Source organism: Panthera onca, chromosome A2, assembly GCF_046562875.1.
Source record: "Panthera onca isolate mPanOnc1 chromosome A2, mPanOnc1 haplotype 2, whole genome shotgun sequence".
Taxonomy (NCBI): Eukaryota; Metazoa; Chordata; class Mammalia; order Carnivora; family Felidae; genus Panthera; species Panthera onca.
The window spans coordinates 98,797,220-98,811,117 of record NC_138340.1 but is presented as its reverse complement, the minus strand read 5'-3'; the positions used below and the strand labels follow the sequence as shown (position 1 = coordinate 98,811,117).

Below are 13,898 nucleotides of genomic sequence, written 5' to 3'. Positions count from 1 at the left end.
CTAAATCCAGGTCTGGCCTCTCATTGGTAGAATAATCTCTTCACAGAAAATCCTCACTTCCTGGTGACATGCTTGAACTCTCACTACCATTAAGGTAGCCCAGTCTTTTTTTCTTTTCTTTTTTTTTTTTTTTTAACTTGAGTCAATCAAAGGTTCTGCATTATATTGATATGAACTTTCCTTTTCCCTGGAAGTTTGGGCTAGAGAGGTGTCCCTCATACTTACTTGCCAAAAATAGAGTCCTCGTGCCCACACTTTCACCTGCTTACAACCCACAGGCTCTCTGCAGCATTCAGTCAAGTTCATTCACACTGTACTCAAGGAGTGGTGGGGGAAGGGAAGATAAAAAAAAAAAAAAAACCCACAGAGGAAAGAAAAGGTGTACATCTGCCAAGATGAGCCACACAACCTCCTCTCCATCACAACCAGCCTCTAGCTCTTTAAACCTTTACCTGTGGTATGAGTCTTGAGCTCCTGCACCTTTTAATTTTCTGGACTCAAACACACAGAATGCTTGCATGATTTAGCCACAATGGATTTGCATCACAGTAGATTTTAATTTTACATCGCTTTGAAATGCTGGGGATAGAAGGAGGGGGGCTAGGAAATGTGTCCTCAGTAGACCTGAATTCCAAGATAAGAATGGAAGCCAACTTGATACTCTAAACAACAGTCTCTAGACTAAGGTTGCCTCACAAGCCAGGGAAAATGCAGGCTGACCCTTATGTTGTACTCACCCAGAGCCCAGCACTGCTCTGTTGGGCATAGACAAAAATGTTCAATAGGATCCTGATTCAGAAGGCAAGGCTTCCAGAATCCCAAGTATTACCAAGCCCACATTCATTTGGGGCCCAGAGACCCAACGGATGACACATTCAGGAAGTCAAATGTTTGTACTGAACACATCAAAATGATCCAGGGGAAAAAATTTAAATCATATAAGAAATGGAAAATTAAGTAGGATTTATTCTTTCAGACTCACCACAATATTAGGAAGTGGCACTATTATTATCACTCCTGTTTAATAGATGGAGAAAATGAGATACAGGGAGGCCAAATAACTTGTCAAGTTCACACAGATAGTAATGGGCAATGCGGGGATTTGAACTCCAGCTGCAGAGGCCAGGATCTCATACTGCCTCTTGACCACTGTTGTGATTTGTTTTGGGATAATATCAGATCAGACCCAAGAACAAAAAATAAAGATGAAGATAAAATATTAATGATTTTGCCTAGTTGACATTGGTGTCTGGTGAGCTTGAAAATTCAAAGAAGTGATTATTCAAAGAAGTGATTAGTTATTAATCACTTCCTTTCTTTGAACTTTGTTATTCCTCTATTAGGTATTTACCATGTTTTATCTCATGTGAGGTATGTGGTAACACATATCCACATGTTATATATATATTAAACTTTTCTATTTTTCCCTGATTAGACATCAGTCCCATAGTCCCTAAGGTCTATACCTTGTTCATTTTCATGCACCCACAAAGCATTCAGTCGTACTCATTATTCATTATTAGTAAAATCTAGATTTGGAAGCTCACTAATTCCAGAATGCTGTTATTACTCATGAGGCTAAAATCATTCTAATGAATTTCATACTCTATAAGAGCATTCTTTCAGGTACAACTAAAGTTGAATACTGAAACCACCACATGTGGGTTGCATGTCAGTGAGCTTCCTAGGGATGCCTTTTAGAAACTGTGGTTAGCAGCAGGAATAGGCAGAACCCAGGGAAGTTCACCCCTTTTTTTTTTTTTTCCAGGAAAGTTCACCCCTTTAATAGTCATTTAGGTTAATCACAAAAATTCCTGTTCCCCCACTCTGAAACTCTACCTAACAACTCGTTGGTAGCCAGGCAGGGCCATCTGATTTGCTTCAGTCAGTGACCATGTATGAGATTGGGGCAATATATATCAAGATGAAGCCTCTCTCAGCATGGGCCTCTGAGTGGGTCTGGTGAACGGGGCCCCTTGTTGGCTCACACCTGACATGTAACATGAGCAAGAAAAATCTTCTGTTGGGTTACTCTGCTGATGCTTGGTGGTTGTTTGTTACTGCATTGTGATGCAACCTAACCCGATAAATACACTCCTGTGGCCCAAATCCACTCCAATGATCCAGCATTCTCATTGCTCTCCACCTTTGGATTTAGTGTTGGTAACTGCAAGTACCCCCTTTTTATCATCCCCACCTGCACTTCGCTATGGAATGCCCACTGAGAGGGTGTGCCAAGGATTCTCTCCTTGACCAAGTGGTAGTCAGTCTCCTCCAAGCTCTTTTTTAACTTGGCCTCAATCCCTTGGCATGCTTTCAAGAGTCCCATTTTAGCAAAAGTCCTGCTAAGTCAGTTTAGCCAGAATCCTCCACCCTCAATATCTGATCACCAATATCAAACTGATATCTGATGAAGTTCCTCATCCCCTACCATCTTCCAAGTGGTGTCTGATCACCTCGCCTGCCTTCAGCAAGAATCCTGTTAGGTTGGCTTATCCTGATTCCACTCCCCTTACCCTGGATGTTTCCTTTTAGTAATTTTCCATCTACTGACCCCCACCCTGCTCCTTGGCTATAAATCCCACTTTTCCTTAGTGTATTCAGAGTTGATCCCAATCTCTCTCCCCTACTGCAAACCTCCAGTGCAGGGGTCTAGACATCTATCAGAATAGTCCCCCTGAAAAAAAGCCTGCCTTACCATTTCTTTAACAAGTGTATGAATAACTTTTTCTTTAACAGGCATAAAGACTAAGAAAGGACTAATTGTCATTATTAACCACACGGTCACCAGAACATGTGTCCCGGTTAAAGCAACTTTCATTCTGAATCTTCCCCCAGAGAGTTTAGAAAATACTCTTTCCGTGTGCTGCCCAGATGTACCTGTCCAGGGTTGGGGAAGGCAGAGGTGGTATTGGCAATGTTAAGAGGTGATCTTTCCAATTCCCTGGCTTATCCCCAAAGCAAAGTTCTGCCCATTTTACTCAGGTAAATGGCTCTGCCTGGGCAGAATGTACTAGGGAAAGGGAACATTTGAAGAAAGTATTTTCCTTTTCCCCTACAACTGTTTTGTAACCTGACTTTTCCATCTATTTTAAACTAAAACCTACAACTTGTTGTTCTTTCAATTTTAGCTATTCATACTTTTTAATTTTTAAAACAAGGAGTTCTCAAAGAAAATGGGTATGATTCTCCCCTTCAAAATCTACAGGGATATGGGATTTCATCCTTGTTTGATATGCCAATTACTTTTCAGCAGCATTTGAAAAATATTAAAAAGCTTAAAAGAGGAAGCAAGAAAATCTGTATTGGAAACCCCAAACCATGTCCCTGGGTGGTCCGTATTTGCATTGGGAGATTTAGTTTGGCATTTTAACTTATGTAAATAGATTCTCACTTTCCTCTGAGTCTGAAAGCATTCAAAGAGGGAAGATCACCTTTCCAAATCAGCGGTAACCTATACCCTCTGAGAGTGAACAAAGTCACACTTTTCAAGGAAACAGGCAGAGAAGTTTTTTGTTATTCTTTCTTCCACAAAATACACACCAATTCCCACAACCCCTTGCTATTTTGATACTAGTGGGGCAGACGGTGAAACGGGAGACGTGCCATCATTTTAAAAGGGGACACTGTCAAAACACACATCCCCCCACAGGGCCTGCTAACTAACTTTCCAGCCACCCAAACCACCAACTACTGAAATTCCACAAGCTGATTCCGAGACACAATCCCATGGTCATCCTCCAAGCATGGGCTCACTGTAACACTCAACAACTAGATAAACTTGTAAAGGCCTCTATATGTGCCTCACAGGATCTAAATTGCTTTTAAAAGGAGTGGACTTCATTCCATTTCAATTACTAAAATCTTCTGCTTGTTAAACAAAGAAATGGGTACTATTTCAGGTCAGAGTAGACCATCTAGCTTGCATTCTAAAAGGGAAATTGATGGTAGGCAAAGTCTATACAGTACTGTGTCACCATTTACTCATTGGGGCTATTTGAAATATACACATTACTCTTGGCTTCACTCTAGACATTAGCATAAAATAGAAATCTGACAAATGAATCAAAATCTCCCTTTCTCCCACTGGAAGGAAACCAAAGACACCAAACCAAAGATCAAAAAATTAGCCCAAGGGGCTCATAAAAGAAACAGAAGACTCAAACCATCCTGCCTGCCATTTCTAGAATGAAAAGTTGTCCCTTTCAAGATCCCTTTCTCACAGCAGAAATGTTCCACATGATCCTAATTCAGGAAGGCAAGGATTCCAGAATTCTAGGCATTACCAAGTCTACATTCAAATTGGGCCCAGACGTGCAATGGAAACTACATTTCAGGAAGTGACTGTTTTTACTAAACACATTAAAGTGATCCAAGGGGAAAGAATTAAATCTTATAATAAAAAGAAAATTAAGTGGGATTTATTCTGGCTAGTATTTCAGATCAACAAAGCTTCTTGAGCCTCCACCATGTGTAAGACCCTCAGCTGAAAGATACAAGGGTATCTCAGGGAGCCTGGAGTGTAGTGGGGGAAAGAAGCATGCATATAAGTAGTACAATTCAATATAAAAAAAAAATTTTTTTAAGCATACCTTTGGTTCAAAGGAAGGGAAGATCACACATATCCCTGAGAAGAGAAGGCTAGAGAATGATATAATTGCTGCTGGATAATAAGAAGCATCTTCCACACACTGAGTGTGTAACATGCATTGAACCCTGTTTTCTCATTATCTGTAATCCTTATAATAACTTTGCAAGCCAGGTATCATTATCCCCATTTCACAGATGAAGAAACTGAGGCTCACATAGCTTAAGTGAGATATCTGGCTTCTTCTTTCTTTTGTCTTATGCTGTCTTTTAGATGTTGTACTCTTATGTTGTAAAAGACCAAACAAGAAAATGGACTTAAATTACAACAGGAAATATTCAATAAAAAAACAGAGTGTCTATCGACATTTTGAGCAGGATAATACTTTGTCACAGGAGTTGTCCTGTGCATTGTAGGATATTCAGCGGCAGCCCTGACCACCACCTATTAGATGCCTGTAGCCACTCTCCCCAGTTTTGATAACCAGAATTGCCTCTAGACATTGCCAAATGTCCCTAGGGTGGACAATCACCCCTGGCTGAGAAACACTGATCTGAAACACATTAGAATAAGTCAATTTCTTCTGTAAATCACTACATAGGGGAAAGACAGCCTCAGGGCAGGAGATGGGACTTTGCAGGTCCTTCCAGCCCTGCCCACTTTGAGTCTGAACCACACAGACAGAAGGCCAAGGACCTAACTCCCGGCCACTGCCTACAATGACCCATAACATACAACACCTGTGCTAAATAAATGCATGCTCTGATAATTGGCATTGTGTGCCCCTGGTGCCCATCAAGGGTTTCTAAGGACTGTGCAAGCATGAGAAGAACTAATGACATTTTAGTTTCCAGATCTGAAGCTTCTGTCTTTAATCTTTCCAGAAACTGACCTATCAGAGAACATGCCTGTGATTTAGAATCATTCAGGGCTTCCTTTCCCACCTCCATTTTTGCAAAAGCCTTTCTTCCCCATTACCAGAGGGGAAAAAAAAAAACCATGACACTTGAAGCCCCAAATCCGACTGTGATGCTTGACCACAAGGTATAAATATACCCTTTTGTTGAGGAGCTTCTTCAGGTATTTTTTATAGAGAGATTGAGATAGTATTTAGATTGTAATTGAATTCAAAGAATTACATCATTTTATTTTTAAATATCCAAGTTTACAATATTCTGGAAATCACATTCGTTGTGATTCTTCAAGTTTACAATGAAAACAGTTAGATGCCAACTTAAAATGTGTAGCATAAGAGAGCAGCAGAATTTTTAAAAATCTTTAGAGGTTATAGAAGAAAAAAAAATTGAAGCATAATAAAGCACACTGGTATTGCTTCCCAGGCAGATCTGTTGATCAAGTGCAATCATCCTGTGTAGTGCCAGAGACTCATTACTTTATTATAAAGAATGCCCTTGACTCCAACATAAATTTCTGCTTTGTGTGTTTGCCACACTGATGGCATTAGCTGGTTTGTGCCCCCAAAATAAAAACAATGGGTCATTCTTTAAGAGTATAGTAAAAATATGGGTGAGGATAGAAATGTTAGGGATTCAGTAATATTTTGGAAATAAAACTGCTGCTTGTGAGGATCCCAGGATTGATAAGAACCAAAAACTAAAGGGTATGTAGGTTGTCTGGTAAGCAGAGGTGCTCCCAAGATTTAGTGCCAAGTTAGTGTTCTGGATCATGACACAGTCACTATATCAGCTAAGCCCCAGAACACTGAGCAGCTTCGAATTCAGCTTTGAAATAAATTCCTCTTTGCAATGAACACAGTCTTGGTTTACATCCACTCCTGCAAAGTCAACTTTCTAGACTGTCCTCGTTGTAAACCGCTATGCATTTTGTGTGCAGCCTGATACCTAGTGACACTTGAGAATTAAATGTAGGGGCTTTAGCACACCTCAAGGGAAAGCAGGACTTGCTTATTCTCCAGTACACTGAGAGACGTCTAATTTTCTTGTTCTCTTTTGATAACACATCTAGGCTTTTCCCATCAGCACGTGGGGGACTCTCTGTCTTGAGGGACTCTCTGTCTTGCCACAATGAAAAGCTACACTAAACGGTATTTTTTGGCATCCCACATAGAAAAACAATGACATACGATGGGAACAGAATAAACAAACTTTGGAATCTGGCCAACCTGCATTTGAAATCCAGCTTTCCCACAAACTGGTTTCAGGTGGCCTTGACAAAGTGGCTTCATGTTTCCAAGCATCAGATTCTTTGTTTGTCAAATGAAGATAAAAATGTCAGTCTTACAGGGCTGTTAGAATGATTTGATGAACCTAAACATGAACAGGGTAAGTACCTAATGGATGGCAAGCAACGCTAAGGCTTCCTGCCATTCTTGAAGATCTCACTTGGTTGCAGCGTGCATTAGTGTAAGTTGGTGCCACCCCCCCCCCCACCCCCTGCCTTCAAAATGCCTTGGTAGCAAAATGCCAACAATGCTCTGGTAGCTACAAACATTTTTTTCTTGATTGGTGCTCATAGCATAGTTTTGCCTTGTTTTCAACACATTCAGCTCCTAGCCCCTCTTCTAAACTGTGCCTCTGAACCAGTGGTTCTTAATCTCTTTTTGGTCACAAATCCCACACCCCGCCCCTTGCCACCAGAAAGTTGCATTTCTATACATATGCATTAAATTTTGCATCAGTATTATCGGGTTCGGTGACCACCAGAACACCATCATGTGTCCGCTCTCCACAATGCTTAGGACTCCTATTTAAGAAGCCTCCTCTGAACAAAGAATCAGGAGATGCTTTATGAACATGTGGGCTCCTCAGGGTTTGCACCTGGACAGTAGTGTCTATGTTCCAATGCAAGCTTCACTCTGACATTCTGGTGCCAGGCTTTCTGTAGAGAGGAAGCAAAGAAAATCAGCCCAGGATATCTATGAAAAGTTCTTAATCAAGAGGAATATTTTTTACATGGATCTGGGCAAAAGTTTATAAATTTCAAAGAAATAAAATGAGAGTCAGATTAACTTAATTCTCAAAAGAAGTGAACCCTAAAAGTTCATTGTCCTAGCAAAGTTCCCCAAAGAACACATTTTCTCACAGTTTATAGGGGGTGTAGAAGTCACAACATTTTCTAGTAAAAGGGATCCCTGATCAAGGAAATGACTATTTACATGGCACTTGGGATCCACAAAGTATCATGGGTAATTACCTAATTTCATTAAGGAGAGAGAACCAAATTGGTACTCGATTTCAGAAGAGCTATAGTGCTACATTGAGTTTGCCATATCATCCATAGTTATCAATCTGCTGACAAAAAGTATGGCCACCATTGAGGCTTAAAGGACATGACAATGGTCCTTAGGGATGTTAGGTAGCAAACCTGAAAGAGACAGACGAGTTCACCTTTTTCTTGTTTCTGATAGGGGATGCTAGCAAAACTGGGTGAGCTCTGGTTTGGGAGTCAAACAGACCTGATTTGAACCCTGCATCTGCTATTGATTATCTATAACCCTGAATATGTCACTGAACTCAGTCACATCATCTATAAAATATGGTCAATAACATCTATTTCATAGGATTCATATAAGGATTAAAATGAAATAACATGAGAAAAGAGCTTGGTATTCAGTATATGAAAATTAACCAATATAATTGTTCTGTAGTATGGAAGAATAGATTCAGACTGCCTAGGGTTCAAATCCTGCCTCTATAATTTATCAGTTGAGCAATTTTCAAAAAAGTTAGTTGGCATCTTTGTATCTTTGTTTCCTCATCTGTAAAATAGGATTATAAATAATATATAACTCATAAGATATTTGTGGATTAAATAAATTAATACATGGAGAAGTAACGTAAAATCCAATGCCCGGGCCAAATGCTCAACGCATTTTAGCAAATGTTTCGGTAAGGTAATACATTTAGGAAACTGCTCAGTGTATTATTAACCTTTGCTTTACTTGACAGAGCAAAATGTAAGGCAAACAAAATGATGAAGGATATACTTAGCTTTGCAAAAGACCTTTTCCTCTGAGGCTAGGTTAAGTTATAGAAAGAAACAGGTGATGGAAAGAATCAGTAGCCCATTTAGGTAAATCACTTTGGATGAAGCCTATGCACAGTCTGTGTTGAGAGACATGGTTTGAAGACTTGGTATGTATTTTACAAGACCAGACAGAGAAGTATCCAAGATGAATCCCCAAAAATTACCTGACTCAGTGCTGGAGTCAAGGAAAAGGCTTATTGGGGCACCAGTCCATTGAGTATCCAGCTCTTTTCAAAAAATTTTTTTAAACATGTATTCATTTTTAAGCAACAGAGAGTCACAGAGCATAAGTGGGGGAGGGGCAGAGAGAGAGGCAGATGCAGAATCTGAAGCAGGCTCCAAGCTCTGAGCCATCAGCACAGACCCCAATGCGAGGCTTGAACCCACGAACCTCAAGATCATGACCTGAGCCAAAGTCGGACACTTAACAGACTGAGCCACCCAGGCACCCCGAGTGTCCAACTCTTGATTTCGGTGCAGGTCATGATCCCAGGGTAGTGGGACTAAGCCCCTCATGGGGCTTGTGCTGAGTGTGGAACCTGCTTAAGATTCTCTCTCTCTCTCTCTCTCTCTCTCTCTCTCTGCCCCTCCCCCATGTGCGCTCACACCTTCTCACTCTCTCTTTCTAAACTAAAATTAAAAAAAAAAAAAAAAGGAAAGGCTTATTTATTAAATGTAGACTTGGGAAGAAATGTTTGGGGAAGTAGAAGGGCTGGTAAGAAAGTTGACAGAGCCCTCTCAGACACAAAGCATGATGACACAAATGCTGATTGACTTCCTCTTAAATTTTATTTTTGTGAGAGAGAGAAAGAGACAGAGAAAGAGAGAGAGAGCGCGTGCATGCACACACACACACACATGCACACACACAAGTGGAGGAGGGTCAGAGAGAGAGGGGGGGACAGAGGATCCAAAGTGGGCCATGTGCTGACAGCAGACAGCCCAATGTGGAGCTTGAACTCACAAACCGTGAAATCATGAGCTGAGCCTAAGTCCAGAGATTTAAGGAACTGAGCCACCCAGGTGCCCCTGACTTCTTCTTATAATCTCAGAAGTTTGTCAGAAACTAGGCACCAGGGACCACCACTGTAAGAATTACCCCACTTTCTTGTGGGTTAAATTTTTTCTCTGTCCATATCCCTAATAGTGATTATACCTGATGATGTAGATCTCAAACACCAAAGAGCTTCAGGACATGTTTCAGTAGAAGAGGAAAGGCTGGGGGTGTGGAGGGGCTGAGCCATCCCTGTGCAGTTGGGCACTGTGTGCCTGCATCCTTCAGGTCCAAGTGGAGAGGAAGCAGGTGCATCAGTGCCTGAGGCCCAAGACAAGGACAAAAAAGAGAAACATAGGGGATGTGCTGGGCCAAAAACTAGGGCCAGACTGGACAGGCTGTACAAAGCCTCTACTGGGCACCAAAATATATTGTCCTAACGTCCTAATGATGATGCTGCAAGATCTTACAGAAAAATGGCTCTTGGAGCACTGAATCCTCAGAACTTAAAAAACATTGGCAGGTTGGTTCCCGTGAAGAGAACATTTTGATGACTGAGTATATTTTTATTGAGAAACATGGTCAAAACAGCAGAGTTTAAGGCCTTTGTTTCTCACACAAAGAACTTCTGGACAAAATTTGGCATTTTAAATCATCAGAGGAAGTATTAATCACATTCCCACCGGCACCCTCAGGATGCAACTTGCACTGAAGTCTCCATTCCGAATTTCCTAACGCTGTCTCTCACTATAATTTTCACAGTGAAAATATGTTCATAGACCGTCACCCATAGCTGTGCTAATATTAGCCATACGCTGTCTTCTGCAGTTACCCATGCCTTACTGTCAGCTATGCTTTCTGCTAATCTGGAATATTTGGGAGCAATTTTTCACAACCCTGAACTAGAATAAGTCTACAGTGCACACTTGAAAGGCATTCCAGGCAAGAAAATGGCTGGCCATTTGTTCTTGCCCCTTACCTAGATGAGGTAGAGGCCAGAATAGACTATATTCCATCTTTTGCATTTTTGCTGAGTCTCCGATTTCCAAAGTAATTTCCTGTCCTGATCCTGGGTTTCCACTTAACCTTATTAACCAAGACACAAGTCATGAGACTCTCGCACACTCAGTTCCCATCAGCGCTGCTAGGATCACTGCCCTAATGATGACGACGCACAGATTTATAAGGCCACAGCGATTCCAGAGTGGGGGTAGGAGAGCCACGCGGCTAGGAAGGTGTTTACGAAAACACATCCCCCAACCACACTTTTTTGCAGCAGTGAGAGAAACTGGCATCTTCTTGCGTGAGTGTTTAATTAATGCCCTGCTGGAAGTACATTCGCTCCCTCCGACTTGGCGGGTAGCAACAGCATCTAAGAGCTCTGCAGACAGCTGAAAATGTAATCAAACAGCATCCTTTCCCTTCCCTCTGCAGCTTCCCCTCCCCCAGGGGCCGTCAGCTGGTGGCCCACAGGGGTGCGGATCTCACCGCCGCTAGCCTTCTGCCGCCCAGGACCGGACCGAGGCGGGGCACACTGGGACGCCCCTCCCAGCCCGCGAGGTGGGCGACAAGGTGATGACACCACGACCCCTCCTCTTCTGCCCCCGCCTCTGGGCTCTACCGGGGGAAACTGCAGCAGGGGGGTGTCGCTGGGGGGGGGGGGGCTCTGGCCGCCTTAGGGCGCCGCGTGAGCACGCAGGAGCCTGGGGAGGGGGCCGAGGCAGGGGTCCGGCTGCGGCTGCGGCGGCCCAACTACTGCCCGGCTACCCGCGCAGACGACCCTGGGGCTGGGAGGGTCGAGGGGCGACGCGGAGGCGGCGGCCGGGAGAGCGCGACACCCCCCTCCTGTTTACCTGGACGCGCTCGGCGGCGGCGGCGGCGGCGGCACTGGGCTCCCCGAGCGAGCTCGGCAGCGGCCCCCGGGGGGCGGCGGGGTCGAGGCTCGAGCGGCTCCAGAGGGCTGCGGGCCCGGCGCGCGCAGGATGTGCTGTCTCACGCTGCGCCGGCCGCTCGGCTCGCGCTCCTCGGGGACCCAGCACTTCCTCTCTCTCTGCGAGCCTGACACTGACAGCTCCCTCGGAGCACCCAGTCTGCGGGGCTCGCCCCGCCCCCGCCCACGCCCTCCACGCCCCGCGCCCCTCCCGCGGGAGGGCCCTCCGCTCGCAGCCTTCGTACCGGTCTCGCAAGGGAGGGGTGGCGCCGGCCCAGCAGCGGGTGGCAAACCGGGGGCCTGGGGAGGTCAACCCGTCTATCTGTACAATCGGCAGGACTCACCTAAGTTGCTGCCAACAGAAGAGCTTCGGTGTTTTGGGAGCTGTTGCTGACATGCCAACATTGAACAACTTTCACTCCCAGACAACTACTTTAAGGTCATTTAAGTAGAAATAGAGAAAGCTCAGCTCCATCTGCTACACACAAAGACATAGGTCTGATTTATCCCCATTTTTTTCCCAGAAGAAAAAAAATGTATATATAGCTCGCCTCCACAACGTTGCTTCTTGGATTCCTAGCTGTTAAAAATCTGGGTAACCATTCTTGAACTCCCTCAAAGCTTACTGTAACAGCTAAGTGGTAAACCCAGAAATGGAGTTTGGGCTTCTAATCAGTGCAGATTTGGCACCATTTTATAGCTAAGTTTTTCGTTGTGCTTCTTGAATATCTGTGAGGTCACTGTCCACATTAACATGGAAGTTACTGAAGGACAAAGACTGTCTTCTTCGCTGTTGTATTCCCAATACCTACAACAGTGTTTGATGCATAATAAATGCTGAGTAACTGTTTATGAATTTATTTAATCAAGTGCTACAGTAATTTCAAAATAAATAAATATAGAGGTAACTATATTATTATACTTACTTATGAAATGGCCATCTTTTTTCCAATTTTGCCTTCCTGGCAAATTATTGTGACCATAAGTCTGGCTAAAAAATAGACAAATGGAATGTCTTTTGAAAGAAGGAATTCAAGATATTGCAGAGAAAAAAACTTATGAAACAAACACTTGCCATTGCCATGTATTGGATACTTAATAGAAATCAAACTCTACTTACATTTTTCTTTTAAGTTTTTTATTAGCACTGTGTAGTAGATAAAATGTCATCCCCATAGTTAAAGGACTGAATCTCAAAGAAGTTAACTACTTTGCCCAAGTTCCCCAGCTACAGAGTGATGTAGCTGAGATCGGAACCCCTGTTCACCTGACTTCACTGCTTGTACATTACCAACTGGTATTACTGTCTCTCCAATATGGGGGTTATTGTATGCCCACTACCTGCCAAAGCTAGGAACTTCAGGTGGTCCAAAAATGAGGAGAATATAAGCCCTTTTTACAAAGAAGTTAAAATCCAGTTGAAAGTAGAAGGAAGGGTAAACATATAACTAAAGGCAAACAGGGGCATCTGAGTGGCTCAGCTGGTTGAGCGCCCATGTCTTGGTTTTGGCTCAAGTCATGATCTCATGGTTTGTGAGATTGAGTTCTGTGGTGGGCTCTGTGCTGAGAGCAGGGAGCCTGCTTGGGATTTTATCTCCCTCTCTCTCTGCCCCTACCCTCCTCATGTGCTCACACTCTCTCTCTTTCAACATAAATAAACTTTTTTTTACAGGCGAACAATAAGGAAATGGCCAAAGCAATACAATATGTTAAAAGAACTCCAACAAGAGCTCATCTGGTTGGAGTGGGGAAGGTCATAGGAGAAAATTAGAATTGTGATTATGGATAATATTTGAAACAGATAGATAGGGGTTTAAGAGTAGAAATGAAGAGGGAAGAACATTTCCAGGCATAAACAAAGCTCTAGAAAAGAGAAACCACATGTACCCAGCAAATGCTGAGTGGTCCAGCTTTTTGAAGTATGGCAGACTCATGGGGGAGCAGATTGAGACTTAGGAAAGGCTGAAAAGAAGATAGTGGAATACCACCATTACAGATATTTGAGCAGGAAATGACATTTGGAAAGAGTCATCCAGGAGCTTCTATGGATAAAGGACTGAAACAAGTAAAGACTAATTCAAAGTTCATTTTAAGAACCTAGGTCAGGATTAGGAAGGCCTGAATTTGTCAAGTTGTGTTTATCATAATGGCTTATATCCCCAGCACAAATTTTTAAAAAATGCTTATAATTATTTTCATTATCATGTGTAGAGGCATAGTATAGATATTGGGTGTAGGATTAGAAATAAATAAGAAATGAATGATCTCTATATTCCAGAGACTCAAAATCTAATGAAAAGACGCAATTGGCTTTAATACCAAACAGGCTAATAAAAGTAGAATAAAAAAGGTAGAAAGACATTTGCCATGAGAGATCA

At 42.8% G+C, this 13,898-nt stretch overlaps 1 protein-coding gene across 2 annotated transcripts in view; it reads right to left on the bottom strand.

Moving 5' to 3' along the window:
• DYNC1I1 (dynein cytoplasmic 1 intermediate chain 1) overlaps nucleotides 1–12,009 on the bottom strand; it is a 314,065-nt gene extending 302,056 nt beyond the window's left edge. Inside the window, exon 1 of one of the 2 annotated variants that reach the window (XM_060632523.3) lies at nucleotides 11,865–12,009. The gene's annotated coding sequence lies outside the window, so the exon portion shown is untranslated. Of the gene's footprint in view, nucleotides 1–11,443; nucleotides 11,695–11,864 lie in introns of those variants that run through there. The other variant, XM_060632522.3, reaches the window with a different exon arrangement.
• Between the last annotated feature and the right edge of the window lie 1,889 nt (nucleotides 12,010–13,898).